The sequence below is a fragment of the Myodes glareolus genome, chromosome 26 (assembly GCF_982192425.1).
Source record: "Myodes glareolus chromosome 26, mMyoGla1.1, whole genome shotgun sequence".
In the NCBI taxonomy this organism is placed as follows: Eukaryota; Metazoa; Chordata; class Mammalia; order Rodentia; family Cricetidae; genus Myodes; species Myodes glareolus.
The window spans coordinates 40,524,792-40,540,572 of NC_142051.1; the positions used below are offsets into that span (position 1 = coordinate 40,524,792).

At 43.2% G+C, this 15,781-nt stretch overlaps 1 long non-coding RNA gene across 1 annotated transcript; it reads right to left on the reverse strand.

Moving 5' to 3' along the window:
- Window positions 1-971: 971 nt before the first annotated feature.
- On the reverse strand, window positions 972-7,772 carry LOC125389961 (uncharacterized). Its single transcript, XR_007228587.2, has 2 exons — window positions 7,694-7,772; window positions 972-1,209 (listed from the first exon to the last, which is right to left on the reverse strand). It is a non-coding gene; the product is annotated as an uncharacterized LOC125389961 (long non-coding RNA).
- Window positions 7,773-15,781: the final 8,009 nt, after the last annotated feature.

Sequence of the window (15,781 nt, forward strand, 5' to 3'; positions counted from 1 at the left end):
TCTGCTTTGTGCTAGCAAACAGAGTAAGAAGCTGCATTAAACTCTGTTTTTCCTTTTCAAGCTCTCTCAGGTTTTTAAGCGGATTTAGGTTGACCACGTTGGCACCAATTTGTAGTCAGAGGTTGGTTGTTTGTTTCCCGGCCACCCAGACTTCCAAAATAATCACACAGAAACTGTATGAATTAAATCACTGCTTGACCTATTAGCTCTAGCTTCTTATTGGCTAACTCTTACATCTTAAATTAACCCATTTCTATTATTTTATATTTTAAATGGGTCTATGGCCACACTACCCTGATTGTCTTTCTCGGAAGCTAAGCAGGGTTCAGCCTGGTTAGTACTTGGATGGGAGACAACTTGGGAATACTGGGTGCTATCGGTTAAAAAAAAAACCTACTTAAATGAATATTATTAGGCTTAAAAAGTAAGCTGTGCCAGGTGTGGTGGTGAATGCCTTTAATGTCAGCACTGGAGAGACAGAACAAAACGGATCTCTGTGAAGTTGAGGCCAGTCTAGTCTACCTAGTGAGTTCTAGGACAGCCAAGGCTCCATAAAGAAACCTTGTCTCAGAAAGTATAAATACATACAACAAACAAAAAAAGTAATCCCTACCTTTCTATAAGAGCCAGAACAAGGCAGATTAGGAAATGATTCAAATGAAAAACTTAAAACTGAGGGCTGGGCATACCCTGGGTTGGGTGGTGACCTTTGGTAATGAAATGCCAGGTACTTGTTTCTGTTCTGAAGCTACACGGCATAGTAGTTATATTCCCCAGTGTTTCATTGCACGTGGTCCCCTCCACCTGGCAGCCAGGACCCTGCCCATGCCTACCTCTGACTCCTCATGCCAAGTCTGAGGCCCCTAACCAAGTCCCTCAAGCTCGGGCTTCCCTAACCCCTCTCCATCATGTTCTTCTAGGGAACCTGAGACATCCACACTTAAGTATCAGAGCCAAAAACCAGCACTAAATGATGTCAAACAGTGTTGTTTTTTTAAAAAAAAATGATGAATAACATGGGGTGCCAGGAGGGGGTTGCCTGCCTCAAGTCTGAGCTGTCCTGGAGGCTTTGACAATTCCACCCCGAGAGGACCATCTGTCTGCCGTCTTCAATGCAATTTGCTGACTCATGGCTCACGATGTTCCTCTGAGAACAATTAATCAGCAATCTTCCGGCGTTTTAGCAAGAAGGCCCGGAGGAGGCTGCCCCTGGAGATGAGATTTGAATTAGCAGCAATATGGAAAGAAGTCACATTACTGCATTTGCTTAATATTTGCTCAAGTGGGGGGGGGTTCCCATGTAAAAATGAAAAAAGGACAAAAAGAACTAAAAGTATTAAGATAGCAGAGTGGGAAGATACTGTTAGGCAATACACACATTTTATAGGAAAAGGTAGAGTCGGTCCTATGCTAAGCCTCCCATGACCACACAGCTTACAGCAGATCTCAACATCAGGTTGCTTTTTAATGTTCAGGGCATGACATAAAGAACAGAGTTCTATCTGCCTATCATCTTGAGATAAAGCCCTGTCTTCACTAAGCCGTTACTTTCCTGACCACAGAAGCCTTGCCTGGTTTTGCTTGCTACTTACTTGGGGAGTATCAGGCCCATGGCCCATGTGTAATGAATACCTGCTGGGTGAGTATCAGCCAACATAGTCAAACATCAACAAATTCCAAGTAGCACAGAGTCAACACGACTTGAATAACCGACAGCTGAATAATTGTCAAGGTGTTGCTCACATGTTACAGGGGCAGGCTTCATCAAGAATTTGTTGGATTACACTGTGTTCGAGTGCTGAGGGAAAAGGCTTTCTGGTGGAAGTGTTGCAGCTCTGGGGAGAAAGGTATCCTGCCAGCCAGGAGCCAAGGAATACCACAAAGGCACACTGCACATCAAATTTCACACAAGAGATTCGTTGGGAAAGACACAAGGTGTCTGCCTCTGCTGGGAAGAGAAACAGCAGGGAACTGAGGTGGAGGCAGGTTTATATAGGGTTTCTTGTGGCAGAGAGTGGGGGTTGGTTTTTGAGGGCAAGATTTCCACAGTGGGAACTGGCGGGATTTCAAGTCCTGGATCTTGGGACAAGTATAGGGCCTGGGGGGATTTCGAGCTCAGAGATTGGTGGGATTTTTAAGATTATGGATTAGGTTAAGTTAAATAAGCAGAAAGGGATGATAAAGACTCCCAGAAATAGATTGCATACAGCTTTATTAATTTTGAATTTTCTAAATGCTAATGAGAAAGGAATGACAGCTTCCCAAAGGAATGACACTGAATAACAGAAAAAAAAACTACAGGATAAATCAGCTGCTATACTTTAAAGATGTGTTGATCTCGCAATGGAAACCAGGACATGTGTTAGATGGGGAAGGAGTTTCACAGAAGAAAAGCTATGGATACCATCAAAACTGATGAAGACTCAATTTGAACAAGAGAGACAGGGTTTCTCTGTGGCTTTAGAGGCTGGCCTCAAACTCACAGAGATCTGCCTGTCTCTGCCTCCTGAGTGTTTGAATTAAAGGTGTGCGCCCCCTACCCCCCCACCCTGCAAGAGAGATTTCTTTGTTTTTTTTAAGGTTTATTTATTTATTATGTATACAGTATTCTGTCTGTCTGTATGCTTGCAGGCCAGATGAGGGCACCAGATCTCACTATAGATGACTGTGAGTCACCATGTGGTTGCTGGGAATTGAACTCAGGACCTTTGGGAAAAAAGCAAGTACTCTTAACCTCTGAACCATCTCTCCAGCCCAAGAGAGACTTCTTAATTAGAAGAGATGATAGTTCATCAAACAGCATGGTCGTTTAATCTAAACTAACCTATAAAACTAACAAATGCTTTTCATTTAATCCGATACAACTTCAGGAAAATAAAAACAACCGTCTTAAGGAATTTAAAGACCTTTACACAAATAAGCATCCAAAGAAGAAGGGAGAACTACCTGGAAAAAATTACCAAGAAAAGGAATAATCTGACCTAATATGATCTCCGAAGTCTTCAAAAAGACAATGGAATCCCACAGTGATGATTTTGGCTGTACTATGATAACACCACTAAGCTGAAAAACACCAACTAAAGACTGGCTTTGGACTACAAACTGCTCAGGACAATTTCAAGGTGGCTAGCTGAGATGATCCAGTCTTATGGACTACTATAGCCAGGGATTGAGACAAGCCCTACACCTTCCCATTACTCAGAGACGGGACAAAAAATGATACAGCCACCTCTCCCAGGACTGAACAATTAACCTAAATTTTTCTTTTCAGGATCCCTCTAAAGATGTCTTTGGTCCCAGACAACAGGAAATAAAGGGTTGATTTTTTGTCTTTCATTGGGTTATGGATATTTGTCATTGTTTGGGAGGTTTGGTTATAAGTTGTTATTGGTAATGATCAGGAAAAAAGCTAAACAAAGGAAATTAGATACAGGGTTCTTGTTTTGAAAAGAAAAAAAGGGATATAGATATAATAAGATAAAAGGGTAGATTATTGAATCTACTCTGAAAAGAAAAAAAAAAGGAAAGATATAAATAAGATTTAAAAGGTAGATTATTGAATCTACTTCTCAAAAGCAACTACTAGTTCTCAATATTTTACATTGGATTGGATTTTGTATATTGTATACAAAATTAGTATATTGATACAAATTTGAGATTAATTTTGTTAGAACATATTGTATGTACATTTCTAATCTTATTCAGCTTGTACAGCTCACTTAACGATGTAATGCAAATTTCTAGTTCTTGAAAGTTATTATTATTAACTGTTTGAGATAATAAGGAGATGCAGTTTAGTAATCATCCACCTATTATAAACAAACTTGTAGTCACATTAGGTATGTTTTCAAGATCAAAAGAGATATAGTTTAAATATTCAGGTCATCTTCAAACACTTCAGGGATCCACAGAATATGGAATTAAAGATGTTTTAATAACATAGGTGCTTTTTTTTTTTTATGACAATGAGATACATCTGCTCCTGGCAGCACACCAATTTACTTCAGAGAAGATGAAAGGAATCAAAGAAACTCCACGTGGAGTTTTCTTTCTTTGTAGCAAAAGTAAGCCACTGGGCAAGAAAGTGCTCTTGCCTCGAATGCTGACAGTATGCTGTCCTAATTGGACAAGCAGAACACAAAAGAAAGTCCCTATAAAACATTGTCAAGACAAGGAGGGATAGCCCTTCAGAATATCCTGCTTCACAGAAAAGTCTGTTGAATATTCTAGGCCTATAGACTGAAGATGGATGACCCAGTGTTACAGAGGAAACTTGGGTGACTGTCCAGACAGCCAGCTGTTTCCGTCATTTCTCACATTTTTATAAGTTACTTACTTGCACTTCTCGGGTCTCTGAGAGAGCTGAAGACTAGATAGTTGGAGTTTTTGTTTACCAGACGTAGAAAAGAAATTCACTAAAGAAATGTAAAGTATATGAGGTTGAGAGACTCAGTTACTTTTGAGTACATAATGCAAGTTAGAATAGAAAGTGAATGGGACTCAACAAGATAGGATAGATAATGAAGTATTGTCTCTGAATTTGTCAAATGCGAATGGAGTAGACATACCCTCTTCTGACATCTATGGGCACCCATGTGGCGCACAGACATACATGCAGGTGATATATCCACATACATAAAAAGACATACAGATACATAAAAAGCCAATAATTTTAGAATCAAACTATTGGCTTTTATTACTCAGGTGCCCCTTCGGAAAAGCCATGTAGTAAACAGGGTAGGGGTAGGACCACAACTCGGGATTGGCTCATACTACTCTACATACATGTAGAGGCAGCACTGCCCTCAGAGAAGACACAGGAGGTACACTGGTCATATGTGGCCTTTGAGACACACATGAAGCACTGGGGAGCCCAGCATGTGTGCAACAGAAGCCAGGTATGGCCCACTGCCTGCCTAGGCTTCTCCCCACCACAGAGCTGCTCTCTGTGTCCAGAATCACAGAGATGAGTCTGCCAGTGTAGTGTTCTGTATTTGGTTTCCTTCATTAAGGTGGCATTTCGAGATTTATCCCTTTGGAAAAGACATGTATCAGTAGTTTGTTTTGAAACTTGTTAGTTCACACAAGAGCTGGCAGTTTACTTTTTATTTTTTATTTATTTTTATTTTTTGTTTTTTTGAAACAGGGTTTCTCTGTAGCTTTGGAGCCTGTCCTGGAACTAGCTTTTGTAGACCAGGCTGACCTTGAACTCACAGAGATCCGCCTGCCTCTGCCGCCACCACCACCACCACCTGGCTGCACGTGAGTCTTTAATTTGCTAAGCAATATGACTAGGATTAAAGCCATGGCTTCAACAGCTGGATCCAGCTCCGTTTTTTAGCTTTCTGAGATTCTAGCCTCATGGCAGAGCTACCGGCTGGAGCCATGTTTACTGCCACAAGGTCCCTGCCACCTCCAAAAAGCATGCAGTCAGTTTTTCATTAACACCATTTAAGTGTTTTGTGGCAGGACTCCTTAAAAGAGCTGCAAGATTTTGCAGCTAAAGCTGAGTTAGGAAGCCTCTCTCTTATTTATTTATTTATTTATTTATTTATTTATTTATTTATTTTTCAAAACAAGACTTCTCTGTAGCTTTGGTGCATGTCCTAGAACTAGCTCTTATAGACCAAGCTGGCCTCAAACTCACAGAGATCTGTGATCACCTGACTCTGCCTCCCAAGTACCTTTTCAGCAAGGTAGTCACTTCTTGCTTACTCTGTGTCTGGTTCACAACTTGGTAGTTGTCTTTTGTAAATATAGTAATTTTATTGTATACATGGGATAACTCATTGTGGGGTTTTAATTTAGTTACTTGTTTTCTGTTTTAATTATTTTCTAATTTCTTCTTTGAATTTTATTATTTATTTTACATCCTGACCACAGTTTCCGCTCCCTCCTCTCCTCCTCTGTTTTTGTTTGTTTGTTTGTTTGTTTGTTTGTTTTGCAACAGGGTTTCTCTGGGATTAAAGGCGTGTGCCACCACCGCCAGGTCTCTCCTCCCTGGTTTTTATTCAGAGCAGGACTCCCACGGATATCATTGGCCAGTCTTGGCATGCCAAGTAAGACTAGGCACCGCCTCTCCTATTAAGGCTGTATTAGGCAACCCAGGAAAAGGAGTGGTGTCCCCAAAGCCAATAACAGAGTCAGAGATAAGCCCTATTCTCACTGTTAAGAGTCCTGTAAGAAGACAAGCTACACAACTGTCACATGTATGCACAGGGCCTAGGCCAGTCCCATACAGGCTCCGTGGTTGTTGACTCAGACTCCGTGAGTTCCTATGAGCCCAGGTTGATTCTGCGAGTTTTCTTGAGATGTTCTTAACCCCTCTGGCTCCTACAATCCTTCCCTCTCTTGCACAGGATTCCCCAAGGTACCCCCTAATGTTTGACTGTGGGTCGACATCTGTTTCTATCAGTTATTGGATGACGCCCCTCTGATGACAGTTGGGATAGGCACCAATCTATGACTATAACAGAATATCATTAGGAATCATTACATTGATATATTTTTCTTCCAGACGTGTTTGGCTCTATCCCAGGTCTCTCTGGTCCATCCAGTCTCTGGGTCTTGGTGCTCCAGGCAATGTCAGAGCTAGCACGGGTCTCAGGCTAGACTGGTCATTGTTTGGCCACTTGCACAATCTCTGCACCACCGTTACCCCTTAACACCCTTCCCAACACATCACAAAGACAGGACAGACTGTAGGTTGAGGGTCATGTGACTGGGTTAGTGTCCCAATCCCGCTGCTGAAAGTTTTGTCTGGTCACAGGAAGCAACCAATTCAGGCTGTGTTAACCCCACTGGTGGAGAATAAGATCACTACCACAATTTAAAGTCAAATCTGAAGCACGCTTTATTTAAATACTGGCCAGGTAGATGGGCTCTAGTCAGGCCCATACTCAGGTTCTTGAGAAATGGCCCAAGTCAGGGTTTGCAATGGCTTAAGTATTCCCCAAATGGAGACAGGTGTGCATTCTCACATATTTCCTGCCTGTGAGCCTCCCGCCCACACATGATCAACATATCGGGTGCAGATTGAGGTAAACAAACTTGTTTAGAGGAGTAAGAACACGTGGTTTGTTATCTTTTATGCACAACAGTCTCCAGCATTTCAGTAACTATCTGTCCTTGGGTTTGCAGGTCAGAGGCCTTTTGTTTCACGCCTTTACGGCATAGAGATTAAAATTTAAAATGAGCTGGGTGGTGGTGGTGCACACCTTTAGTCCCAGCACTTGGGAGGATCTCTGTGAGTTTAAGGCCAGCCTAGGCTACAGAGCCAGTACCAGGACAGACTCCAAAGCTACACAGAGAAACACTGTCTCAAAAAACAAACAAAAAAACCCCAAATCTTAAGATGTTACGTTGGCTATCATAGTTACATATCTGTAGCTGCTGGGAGACTTAGGCTGGCACAAGAGACAGCTTCACCAACAGCACAGGCACAAAGATCGACGATTCCAATAGAACCTAATGGAACTGAAAGGCTTCTGTAAGGCACAGGACAGCATCCAAAGGACAAATGACAGCCTACAGAATGGGAAAACATCTTCACCAACCCCACATATCTGACCAAGGGCTGATCGCCAAAATATGTAAAGAACTCAAGAAACTAGCATCACCCAACCCCGCCTTAAGTCTCTGTACTTTCTAACCCAACACAACAGCCCTTTACTACCACTGGGCTTCAACTCACCTTTGTCTTCTCAAAACGGCCCTCCTCGAGTACCTACCCCTGGTAGTACCGCTTGGACCTTGCTGCTCGGATACGCCACTCTGTTTTAAAGATTCCATTTGTGGTTCCCATGGTGCTTTTATTACCGATTTAGTTTACTTAGAACACCCTCTAGCTTCAGCTTCACTGAAAATCAGTATCCCTTCCCTTTGGACCATAGTGCTAGGAATCAAACCCAGGGCTCTATTCACGCCGGGCGATGGCTGCACCACTCATTGATAACCTCTTTCTTCTTAAAGGCCGAAAAATACTTCATCATATACCACATATATGTAGATACATGTGTCTATACCACAAATTCTTTGTCCAGTCATCTGCTGACATATTGTCTCTCTGTTTAAGATAAATGCTACTGTGCACATAAGACATAATTGATTCATTTCCCTATAATAACTGAGTATATATACAGATTTGGAATTCTTAGAGCATATAGTATTCTATCGTTAATTTTTATGAGGAAACTCCACACTGGTTTTTTGAGGATTTTTTTTTTTGACCGTTCACATTTCCAGCAGTTTTGGGGTTCCATTTCTCCACATCACGCTTCTTCATTTCAAAAGGAGGGGAAACAAATGAGCCTTCTGAGCAGCCTGTTAGGGTGACGGCTCTACCCGAGATCCCTTAAGTGCCACAGTTACTGTGAGCTCTCAAGCATTTAAGCCGGGACTGCTGGAACATGTCTGTCATCCCATCATTGAGAGGTACAATTGGGACCATCAGACTTAGGCCAGTCTCCATTCCGTGGAAGGTCATAGGTCATCCTGGGTTATGAGACTCTATCTCATTTTTTAGAAGAAAATTATCGGGGTATCGTGTGGCTCAGTAGTAGAACACATACTGAATGTGTGCAGTACACACAAGACCTAGGTTAGATCCTCAGCAGCACCCACTCCCAAGAAGAGTTCCTCCTCAAGGGTAATAAGGCAAAATCCAGAGTCCTGGGTTGTCCTAAGCGTTCAGTGTCCCACACTCTTGAAGGTCTTCCTTCTTCAGTGATACACACACACACACACACACACACACACACACACACACACACACAATGTTTAGTATTGGTTTTGGATACTAGAATTCTTGTTATAAGCCAGGCATCCCATGCGGGTCATTAATGGGTACAGAGGCAGTCATTGTGTTTCGTTGCAGTGTGCCCATTGTCACTGTTATCCTGCTACATGACATCAACATAGTTTAGATTTTTCCTATATGTGAGTGTGCATATGTGTATATACTTGCTGTAAGTACCTATAGTACTATATATAGTAACTTTGCAATTAAGAACACTGCCTGCTCTTCCCAAGGTCCTGAATTCAATTCCCAGCAACCACATGGTGGCTCACAACCATCTGTAATGAGATCTGGTAGTCAGTCATCTGCATCCACTTAGACCATGAAACCCAATATGGACAAGTTCAACAGAACTGCCACATACTGGCTGCCCATGCGTGCTTCAGCATTGCCAGGGCATAAATTTCATTTTTTCAAAAAAAAATAGTTGTAACACACATACTACAAGGCTAGTTCCAGGTCAGGCTCCAAAAGCTACAGAGAAACCCTGTCTCGAAAAACCAAAAATAAATAAACAAACAAACAAACAAATAAAGATTTATGTTCATGGATGTTTTGCTGGCATGTATGTCTATGTGAGGGCATCAGATCCCTGGAACTGAAGTTACAGACAGTTACGAGCAGCCATGTGGGTGCTGGAAATTGAACCTGGGTCCTCCAGAAGAGATGCCAATGCTCTTAACTGCTGAGTCATCTTTTTAGTACCATTTTTTGTTTTTGTTTTCTTTCTTCTTCTTTTTTTCCCCCCAGACAGGGTTTCTCTGTGTAGTTCTGGCTGTGCTGGAACTCTCTGTAGACCAGGCTGGCCTCAAACTCACAGAGATCAGCCTGCCTCTGCCTCCCAAGTGCTGGGATTAAAGGTGTGCACCTCTACAGACTGCCTCTTGCTTGTTTTCTAATGAAAGATCTAGAAAGGGTGTGGATTGGGTTGGGTTGGGTTACTCTGGGAGAGAGAGAGAGAGAGAGAGAGAGAGAGAGAGAGAGAGAGAATAAGCCTTAATTAGAGTATATTAAATGAATAAAACCTATCATCAGCCAGGTGTGGTTGTGCACACCTTTAATCCCAACACACAGCTAGGCAGTTGCAGGCAGAACTCTGTGAGTTCAAGGCCAGCCTGGTCTACTAGAGCTAGTTCCAGAGCAGTCTCCAAAGTGACAGTGAATCCTGTCTGGAAAAAACAAAAAGAGAAAAAGAAAAAGAAAGAAAAGAAAGAACATTATTTCCCAACTAATCCATTTTTTTGAAATACAGAGGTGCCATTCACATATTCCTGGAATAATGTTTTCTTCAGGTTGGTGAGATGGATCAACAAGCCAAGGTATTGCCACTAAAGCTAACAACCTGAGTTTGATCCCAGGACCCATGTGGTGGAAAAGAATCAGCTCCTCTTAAGTTTTGCTCACAAGCACGTTAATGTGTTTGTATGCGCGTACGTGCACACACACTCACAATAACATGAAAATAGAAGTAAATTGTTTAGGGGGTCAAAGGCACCTAACTGGAGCAGGGAGGGTTAAGAAAAAGGAAGGAGGGGACCAGGGGCATATGAGTTCACCTTACAAAAATACTTATGGATGAAAGCATAATCAGTAAATTAATCATTACATAATGTTTTGACGTTTGAAAGATTTACTTGTATTATTTTCAGTTATGCATAGCCATGTGCGTCTGTGAGTGTGCAGGAGTGAGCACTGGGGCCCTTGCAAGCCAGAAATGTCAGCCCCCACTCCCACCCTGAAGCTGTAGTTACAGATGGTTGAGAACTACTTGATTTGGGTGCCAGGAACCAGACTCTCTCTGGTCCTCTGGAACAGCTTCTCTCTCTCTCTCTCTCTCTCTCTCTCTCTCTCTCTCTCTCTCTCTCTCTCTCTCTTTCTTTTCTTTTCTGTTTTTCGAGACGGGGTTTCTCAGTAGCTATGGAGCCTGTCCTGGAACTAACTTTGTAGACCAGGCTGGCCTCTAACTCACAGGGATCCGCCTGTCTCTGCCTCCCTCCCGAGTGCTGGGATTAAGGGCGGGCGCCACCACCGTCCCGAGGAACAGTTGTTCTGACGAGGAACAGTTGTTCTTACAGTTGAACCATCTCCCCAGCCCCAGGTTCAATTCATTGAGCTTCAGGCCCTAGTGCTAAGTGTTTGCAAACCTTCGACAAAGCTCCAGGACTCCGGTTATCACGCCCTTCTCTCTCTAGAGATAAAAGACGCAAGTCAGGTGGCTCGGTGAAAAGATTCTGGTTTCGAGTGAGGTACAACTGGTTTAGAAACCCCTACCTCCAGCTGGATGACCTTCAGTCTGTGGCTTGATTTCCTCAACCTCCGTTTCCTTATTTGAAAACTGGCAATAATTGAAGGGGGGGAAAACAGTATTTGGTGGATGTTTGTCACGTTAATCCCAAGCACACTGAATATGGTTTTCGAGAGTAAACTGCTCAGTAACCCTACGGGAAGTTAAGCTGTTACAAAGGAGAAACACGGACTGAGGTGCTTGTTCAAGCACAGTTAGGAGCTGGGAACCCACAAGGGAGACAACGCCTCAGGACACTAGCGTTAGGTTGGCTGGCCACAGAGTAAACGTAGAAGGAGCGACAGGCGGCAAGAAAAGGGTCAATGGAACTACTGGTTGTTTTCACGTTTTTTTGTTTGTTTTATTTTTTGGTTTTTGGTTTTTTTGCGACAGGGTTTTTCTATAGTCCTGGCTGTCCTGGGTCTCAGTCTGTAGACAAGGCTGGCCTCGAACTCAGAGATCCACCTGCCTCTGTCTCCCGAGCAGCTGGGATTAAAGGCGTGCGCCACCACCAACTCTGTTGTTGTTTTGAGACTAGACTTTTTTTTTTCAGTCCTACTTATTCCAGAACTTTGTGCTGTGCAAGCCTTTAATCCCAACACTGTCTGACGCAGAGGCAGGTAGATCTGAGTTCAAGGGCAGCCTGGTCTACAGAACAAATTCCAGGACAGGGGAGGCTACACAGAGAAACCCCGTCTTGAAAAACAAAATCAAAAAAATGAGTCTGGAGAGAGAAATTAGAGCACTGACTGCTCTTCCAGAGGACCTGGATTCAACTCCCATCACCACATGGCGGCTCACAACCATCTGCCACTCCAGTTCTAGGGGCTCTGACACCTAAACATAGACACAGGCCAAACAGGCAGACAAAACACCAAGGAATGTCAAATAAAAATAAATCACTAAAAAGGTTTCAAAAACAGAAAAAAAACCCAAAAAGGAAAAAAATACCAATAAATACTTTTTAATCTATTCTTTTTAATCTATTCTTTTCTAAATGCTCTTTCTAACTTTTCTCCTAAAATAGCTTCTTGGAACCAACGTTATTGTATTTGTGCTTAATTTTTGTTCTCATCTAAATGTGCATTTTCTGACTGTATAGAAGAAACTTTGTTAAATAAGAAACTAAATAAATTACACAGAAATTTAAAATAAAATAAATCTACATTTCTTTTAAAGATAAAAAAGAACCAGTTCTTGAGCGTTCTGTTTATTTGGCTAGAAACTGGCCCTTGAACTTAGTCTTCCTTCTCCTGGCATCTGCAGTTCCCTATTCTCAGAAAACGCAGTCTTCCACCTGAAGATGGGCACCGGCTGATTCAGACACCAGCGCATCTGTTGCTTAAGACTTTTCCAAAATAATTTCTGTTGCCACTGCGGACAGTGAACTTCTCCAAAAGAGTCTGTTGATCGGGGAGCCTCTCCGCGCAGCCCTTGCCAGTTTCTTCAGCTTGCTTCTGAGTGTCAGTGCAAATCCTGACATCTGTACCAGACTCCTTCCAAAGAAAAAGCAGGCAGCCGTGCATGTGTCAGAGGTAGTAGCCCCTCAGGACAGGCCTAGCAGATGATACACAACATAGCCAGGTTTGCCTGGCTTTGATTTTGGTCTGGAGACAGGGTTTCTGGATCCTTTTCTGGGAGGGTTCATCTAAAATGGTGTGTCGAAGGCGATCACAGTCGCGGAAAAACCCACAGCAAATACTTGGAGACCCGTTTCACCAACACTCGTCAACCGCACAGGAGCCTGAGGAAGAAGGGTTGTGAGTTTGAAACCAACTAGGTAGCATAGCACGTCCTTAACTTAAAAATAAGGAAAAGAGGCTGGGCGGTGGTGGTGCACGCCTTTAATCCCAGCACTCGGGAGGCAGAGGCAGGCGATCTCTGTGAGTTCGAGGCCAGCCTGGTCTACAAGAGCTAGTTCCAGGACAGGCACCAAAAACTACAGAGAAACCCTGTCTCAAAAATCAAAAAAAAAAAAAAAAGGAAAAGAAAAATAAATAACTAAAAAAAGAAAGAAAAGAAAAAAAGTAAGGAAAAGACAGAAAGGAAAAGTAGGAAGTGGCTAGTATTTTCCTGGGGAAAGACCTCCAAGACTCCACCAGATTCTGGAAAAACAAGATCTTCTTTTCAAGGAATAGTTTTGGATGCACTGGCGCAGGAGACAACTCCCTGAACAGACTACCAGTAGCACAGGCGCTAAGATCAGTGATTAATAAATAAGACCTCAGCCGGGTGTTGGTGGCACACTCGGGAGGCAGAGACTGGCAAATCTTTGTGGTCTACAAGAGTGAGTTCCAGGACAGCCAGGGCTACACAGAGAAACCCTGTCTCAAAAAAACCAAAAAAAAAAATAATAAATAATAAATAAATAAATAAGTAAATGGAACCTCATGAAACTGAGAAGCTTTTGTAAGGCAAAGGACACCATCAGTAGGACAAAATGGCAGCCTGCAGAATGGGAAAAGATTTCACCAACCTCACATCTGACAGAGGGCTGATCTCTAAAATAAATAAAGAACTCAAGAAACTAAACATCAAAATACAAAATAATCCAATTAAAAAATGGGATACAGATCCAAGCAGAATTTTCAACAGCAGAATCTCAAAGGGCCAAGAAGCTCATAAAGAAATGCTCAACATTTTTAGCCATGAGAGAAGCGCAAATCAAAACGACTCTGCGATTTCATCTTACACCTGTCAGAAGGGCTAAGGTCAAAACCACAAGTGACAGCTCCTGCTGGAAAGGATGTGGAGCAAGGGGAGCACTCCTCCATTGCTGGTGGGAGTGCAAATTTGTACAGCCTCTTTGGAAATCAGTATGGCAGGCTGGGCGGTGGTGGCACACACCCTTAATCCCAGCACTCGCACTCGGGAGGCAGAGGCAGACGGATAAGCCTGATCTATAAGAGCTAGTTCCAGGACAGGCTTCAAAGCTACAGAGAAAACCCTGTCTTGAACAAACCAAAAAAAAAAAAAATGGAAAAAGAAATCAGTATGGCAATTTCTCAGAAAATTGGGAATTCCTCTACCTCAAGACCCAGCAATACCACTCTTGGGCATATACACAAAGGATGCTCAGTCATACCACAAGGACACTTGCTCAACAATGTTCATAGCAGCCTTAATTGTCATAACCAGAACTTGGAAGCAACCTAGATGTCCCTCAACTGAAAAATGGGAATGGATAAAGAAAATGTGGTATATTTACGCAGTGAATAGTACTCAGTTGTTAAAAAAAAAAATGCCATCGTGAAATTTTCCAGCAAGTGGATGGAACTAGAAAACATCATCCTGAGTGAGGTAACCCAGACCCTGAAAGACAAATATGGTATGAACTCACTCCTCAGTGGACATTAGCTGCAAAGAACAGGATAATCAGGCAACAGCCACAGACACAGAGAAGCTAAGTGACAAGGAGGGCTCCAGGGGGTCCCTATGAATCTGACTGTGAAGGGAAAACAGAACAGACCTCACAGGGGGCTGGAGCAATGGCTCAGTGGTTAAGAGCACTGACTGATCTTCCAGAGGACCTGGGTTCCATTCCCAGCACCCACATGGCAGCTCACAACTGTCTGTAACTCCAGTTCCAGGGGATCTGAAACCTCACACCAATATCTATAAAATTAATATATCATATATAAAAAAATAAAATGAAAAAAAAAGACATCACAAATGGATGGGGAGCTCTGAATGGGGGAGTGGGGTATGCTAGAGGTCAGGTAAGGGGAGGATGGAGAGGGAGAGTACTGGGAGTACTGGGAGGAACAGCTGGAATCTGGGGGCACCTCTGGGATGAGCTAGAAACCCAGTGCAATCCCAGAAATCTATGAAGGTGACCCTAGCTAAGATTCCTAGCAATCAGGGATACAGAGCCTGAACCAGTCATCTCCTGTAACCAAGCGAGACTTCCAGTTGAGCATTTGGTACCCAAACCCAGTCACAAACTCTTTGATGTACAATTTGTCCTGATTTCAAGATGTGCTGTGGTAAAGGTGGCACAGAAATTATGGAACTAGCCAGCCGATGACTGGTCCAGCTTGAGACTCATAGTGCCAGGACCCAGAAGCTGGCTAGCCCGGAGGCCTAGGATGGAGCCTAACATGGCTGGTAAAAGCGAAAGTCAATGAAATGGTTCCTAATGATAGTCCTATATTCATAGATTGTTGCCTAGTCTGTCATCAGAGAGGTTTCCTCCAGTGACTGATGGAAACGGATGCAGAGACCCTCAGCCAAACATTAGGCAGGCTTTGGAAGCCTGTGGAAGAGGCAGAGGAAAGATCGTGGCAGCCAGAGAGGTCAAGGACATCACAAGAAAACTGATGGGATCAAGCCGAACAGCGGTGGCCCACGCCTTTAACCCCAGCATTAGCGAGACAGTTGCAGATGGATCTCTTTGAGTTCAAGGCCAGCCTGGTCTACAAGATCTAGTTCCAGGACAGGCTCCAAAGCTACAGAGAAACCCTGTCTTGAAAACACACACACAAAAAAAAAAGAAAGAAAGAAAGAAAGAAAATAAGAAAGAAAATGAGAGTGAGAGGAAGGAAGGGAGGGAGGGAGGGGAAGGGAGGGGAAGGGAGGGGAAGGGAGGGAGGAAGGGGAAGGGAGGGAGGGAGGGAAGGAGGGAGGGAGGGGAAGGGAGAGAGGGAGAGAGGGAGAGAGGGAGGGGGAGGGAGGGAAGGAGGGAGGGAGGGAGGGAGGGA